We start from the raw sequence: 5,925 nt of genomic DNA, 5'->3' as shown, positions 1-5,925 counted from the left end.
AGAAAAGCACTCTAATGTTTATGCTTTTAGCTTTTAGAAAGAACCCTTGAAAATAACTTACAGTTTCCTCTAAGTAATGGTGGAATTTTTATCCTGTGCTTTAAAACAGGTCTAAGATATTTTTATCTGTAATTTTTTAAGACAATTTCAATGTAGCAAACTTTCTAGTTTGGTCAATGTGGTAATGTATTAATATTAAAGATGATAAATCTTTTCTCATCTGCTGATTTCGGGTTATTCTCCATAGAATAACAGAAAGCAAACTTCCCTTGGTCAAAAATGAGAAAATCCACAGGCTGCATGGGAATCCTGGAATGTGTTTATCCAGGAGTATTTACATGGGGGTTCTAAAAGGCCTTCTGAAAGCCACTTATAAAATTTTTACGGATAGGAGGGAAGATGGAAGTTGAGTTTCTAACCCATTCAAAGCTATTTGCAAAGGCTGCACGTTGGTGGGTCTGTTCATCTGAATCCCCACGCTCTGACCTCATCTTACTTTGCTTGGCATTTTTATAAATCCCAGTTGAGAATATAGAGAGGTTAAGAAACTTGGCAAATGACCTGGCAGTGGAAGAAGTAGCTCTTGCCTGTCGTCCCAGCTATGTGGGAGGAGAAGGTAGGAGGATGGCAGTTAGAGACCAGCCCCAGGCAAAAGTGAGACCCTGCTGGGTGCTGGTGGTTTGCGCCTTAAATCCTAGCTACTCGGGAGGCAGAGATCAGGAGGATTGCAGTTTGAAGCCAGCCCAGGCAAATAGTTTGCAAGACCCTATCTTGAAAACACCCATCACAAAAAAGGGCCAGTGTAGTGGCTCAAGGTGTAGGTCCTGAGTTCAAACTCCAGTACCACCAAAAAAAAAAGATGGGAGTTATCTACTAGGATTCTCACACATTTGGACAATGGACTGTCACCTGTGTTTCTAAATTAAAGCCACAAATATATAATGGAGAGAAAAAGCTTAGAATTCCAGATTTAAAAAAAATTTTATTGGTCTAAATGTCGAGCATAAAGATGGCTGCTGCCAGGTCATGGACATGGGGTGACATTAGAAATAGACCAATGGGCTCTAGTTACCAGTAATCTTTGAAATAAAGATGGTGATGGTCCTGCTTCATTTCACTGCTAAGGTTTCATTTACTTAGAGCCCTTCATTCAGTAAACGTCACTCACCCTTTATTTTACTTTCACATTGTAGAAAATGTAGGTGTAGGAAAACAAACAGAAAACAGCCCTATAATAAAAGTAGTGCTTTTATCATTTTGGCCTATATCCCTCTTTTTAAATGAACTATTACCCTTGATATGTATACAATTTATATTGTGCTCTTGGAGAAAATCTTCCCATGCTTATAAACTTCTTTTAATGGTTGCAATGCTTTGTCATATGCCTGTGTTATTTAGCTCTATCCAAATGTTGGGTAGTTTCAGACTTTTCTCTGTAATCAGAAATGCAGGCACACATGAAGTCCTGCATCATGGTGATATTTATACTAGCAAATAATCCCAAAAGTCCACGTGCCACCTTTCAGAACGTCAATGGCTTAGGTCCAGAGGGGAATATCCAGCTTTTTGAAGGGCCTGGAAGTTACAGCAAATAGGAACTTAGGATATTTAGGTTGTAGTATGCAGTAGGGCTCATCTGGGGAGAGAGAACTACCTTCTAAAGAAAGAGCCAGTCAGGGAGCTGAGAAGAACCTCCAATAGGAAGGTTACCTACATCAGGTAAGGTGCAGTGTTCCCTCATCCCCAGAGAGACCAGGTTTTCTGTGCTCAGCATGTAGTAAAGTCTTTGGGGAAGAAGAGGGAGCTAAGTCTTCAACATTTAACAGTGAAATGAGGGCTGGGGGTAGTTCAGTAATAGAGTGCTTATCTAATGTGCAGGGCTCTGGGTTTGATCCCTACCATCACATTAAACAAGAAGTAGAACATGGTGGTTTGTGCCTGTAATCCCCGCTACTCAGGAGGGGGAGTCATAGAGAATCTCGAGTTTGAGGCCAGTCCTGACAAAGTGAGACTCTGTCTCTAAAACAAAATTAAAGATCTGGGGGCATAGATCAAGTGATAGATTGCCTACCTAGCAAGCATGAGGCCTTGAGTTCAGATCCTAGTACCACCACCGCCACCAAAAAAAAAAAAAATCATAGAACTGTCTCCTTATTTGTAATAATTATTAAAAACCTGCTTGATGGTGGGGAAAAGTAGAGCTTCCGTGGCCATTACAAACCATCAGCCTCAAGCACACATCCCAAGAAGCCCCATTGCTTAGGGTTTGCAGTTCTTCACCCCATGCCTTTGGTTTACTGAGATGTGAAACTAATGTTAACAGAGTCAGCTCCAGAGCTCTGAAAAAAGGGTGAACTACTGGTAATTCTACAGAAATCAGCGGACAGCAAATGGACTGTAAACCAGCCGTAACAACAGAGCACATTGGGCACTATCTACTGCGCCAGGCCCTGTGGTTCCATTTTCTTGCTCACCTAGAGGCCATTACTGAACACTTACTGGGTGTCACATACCTGCCACACATCACTTTGATTTAAGCCTCCCAGCAGCCTGTCTCAGATCTAACAAGTTATTCCCACTGAATACCCAGGTTCAGAATTTCTCTGGGTGTCAATGGCCATGAAGTAAGAGCCATAGCCAAGATACAAATTCAGGCTTCTGACTGTCCCCTGATGCATGTGTGCACTAAGATAAAAGCTTCAGAGGAGGGACTGAAACTGCAGACCTATCCTATAGTGGCTGCAGGGGTCATGAATGGTAGCGCACACTTGTAATCCCAGCACGAAGGAGGTGGAGACGAGGATTGAGTTTGAGGCCAGCCTGGGCTATACAGCATAACCGTGTCTCAAAAAAATAAGTGGCAGCGAGTAGACCCACTCAGGAAGGACAAGAGGATGACGGTTATGTGGATTGGAAGGTAGAACTTGAAGACACTCAAGTGTTTCCTGTCTTGCAGAAAAGAGGACCTGCATGTTTCCCCGCCCATTGGATGGAAACTTGGCATGTGTTTAGTGCCTCCACATCATTTCACACTAGGAGCAGCTGTCCTGCTGAAGCTGGGGTTTAACCCAGGATCACATGCTGTTTCTTATTCTAAATGCATTCATAGCATGGTGCTGCTCACCTGGCCCACTTTGGGGGCATTTTTCTGCTGGTAGACTTAACATTTTGAGATTTCCACCTTTGAAATAAAGTAGGGAAAGGACTCGTGTCAAATGCAAATTCAGAAATCAACAGGAAACGGATGAACTCGGCAAGGAGAGATGTACAAAATGATTAGCAGCAGGTCTTTGGAACTGTTAACCTTGACTTGCATTCTTATTCCCTGTCTGGCACAGAAATGGCTAAGAAAAATAAGAGTGCTGACATTTGGACTCACTATCTGACAGACACCAGCGAGGCACTTTCTTACTGCATGCGTTCAGTAGCAAACCTGTTAACACTGAGTGGTCATGAAAAGGGAGCGGTTGAGTTGGCTGTAATATATTCATACTATGGAATATTTAGCCCTTATTTTAAAAATAATTTAGATGTATAGATCGGTAGTACATACTGGCCTGGAAAGATGTTTATGTTCTATTAAAATGACACTAAGTTGCAGAGTAATATGGAAGGCATATTTAAAAACTGTATGCAAATGGTGATTCCAACCCCAGTTTTCATTGAAGATGAACTTTTTTCAAGAGTTTAGTTTATAAATTTTGCTCTTTTTCTTTTGCCTCAATGAGTGCTTAAAGGAAACTTGTGGATGTTACATGAAGATCCTTATCTCCCATACAGTGCAGTAGGAGAAAGGGGAGGTGATGGAGAGAGGGGAGACTTCTCCTCTCTGCCCCTAGTGCCACTTCCCTCAGTGCCCAGCCACCTCCATTGCCTACCCTGGTGGCAAGTGGGCCCCTCTCTGAGAGCATCAACTGTCATCTAATCTATGCCCCATTTCCAATATGTGATCTATTACCCTTGATTGTTATTTTGGTGGCACTGGGGTTTGAACTCAGGGCCTCCTGCTTGCTAGGCAGGCACTGCTACCATTTAAGCTGCTCCACCAGCCCTTTATGTTTTAGTCATTTTTCAGATAGGGTCTTGCACTTTTTCCCCCAGGGGCCAGACTTAACCTGTGCTCCTCCTACCTATGCCTTCTGTGTATCAGGGTTGTGAACTACCACACCCAGCTTATTTGTTGAGATGGGGGTCTTGCTAACTTTTTGCCCAGGTTGGCCTCAGGTCAGAGTCCTCCTGATCTCTCTCCTGAGTAACTGGGATTACAAGTGTGAGCCACTGCACCAGACTCATTGCCCTTTAAAAAGTGGCAGCAAGTTCTGACCTTAAAAGTGAGGTGTTTTAAGAACATGTACCCTTGGTTTAGCAGCAGGATTTTGTCTCCATTTGATCACCTGAAAACATTATGGCATGGGTGCCAAGAGAACACTGACTGGAGATCTGAAAGACTTGATTACACTATTACTTTCTTTGGGATCTTGACTAGGACTCTGGTCTTCTCTGACCCTCCATTAGTTTATTGGTTCAGTAGGTGGAGAGTGGGACATAGACTGGCTGATTAACAAGAGCCTTTTCTACATTATGATTCTGTCATCCATGTCACATATGTGGTGCTGTCAAGGGCTCACCATTCTATTTTTTAGAGCCAAGACTGGGGAGCAGGTAACAAATAGAAGACCGGGTAACAGTGTGTTTCTGGATCCTCACTACTGTCACCCTCTGCACACCTTCCTCTTCCTCTACCCAACCCCCTTACACCCCCCCCCCCGCAGTGAGCAGAAAACATACTGCATTAATTCCCACCATTCTCAGCAAAGAGGGAAACTGCACACATAATTGTAGCGCTTGGAGCCAACATTGCTTTTGTTGGATCCATCTGCTATCAACCTCCTCAAGCATGAACTGGGGAAAATCTTTCTTGTATAAATGGCTTTCCTTTGGAGGTATTTTCATATTGAACCACAATTTTGCTCATCATAAATTAGTTTTATTAGTAGTTTTCAATGGTGGTAAACCTAAAGGCTCCAACCTAACATCTAACCTTAAAAAAGGTAATTAGTTAGAGTTATTACAAACTTAACTGTCCTACAGATTTTTTTTAAAAACTCATGCAGGACTTCAAAAACATCAATTTCCCTTTAAACTCTTGCTCCTGTAAAATAAGCTAAGCAAATGAAATACTCCTTAGAAATAAGAGAAGTTCTATAAAGACCCATGGAGTTGATAAATCTTTAATGCTATAGATAATCTAACTCCCTCTTCTTAGCCTGGAGTAGGGGACAGAATCCAAATAAAAATTAAAATTTTTTAATGAAAAAACATTAATCCAATTGTAATTATCTAGCTCCAGAAAGAGTGTGGAAAAGCAAAAGAGGAGAGTATATTCCATAAAGCAACCAAATGACACACTAATTAACAAACCCAAAACCATTTTACATCCTGTAACACTTACGGAATTTCTCTCATCTCCTCACAGCGACCATGAACAATCTGTGATCTGAAAATTTAGAAATAGAAATGACTTGGGACGGGGGCAGAGGGGAGTGGGAGAGGTGACACAAACAATGTATACACATGTAAGTAAATGTAAAAATGATAAGCAAAAAAAAAAAACGACTAATACCTGTCATCCATTGTTTTCTCTGGCCTACTGAATGTTAACCCTCAAGTTACCCCCAAAGTGGAACTGGTGCCAGTCAGAACCATCTACTGAAAACTGACCATGCAGCACACTGGGCATGGGGAAGGACAAAGAAATGAGACAGAGACCTAGCCCTGGATAGTTATGTGCTTCAGAACACAGACATGTCACTGAGGATGAGTGCTCAGTGGTGAGACCCTGGCTTTGTTCTCCTACATTGGGGAGGAGGCAGAGAGAGGGAGTGGGGGAGAGAGGGGGAGAGAGAGAGAGAGAGACTCTAAAAG

Source organism: Castor canadensis, chromosome 3 (genome assembly GCF_047511655.1).
Source record: "Castor canadensis chromosome 3, mCasCan1.hap1v2, whole genome shotgun sequence".
Taxonomy (NCBI): domain Eukaryota; kingdom Metazoa; phylum Chordata; class Mammalia; order Rodentia; family Castoridae; genus Castor; species Castor canadensis.
The sequence above is the reverse complement of the archived record's forward strand: the minus strand, read 5'-3'. Positions refer to the sequence as shown.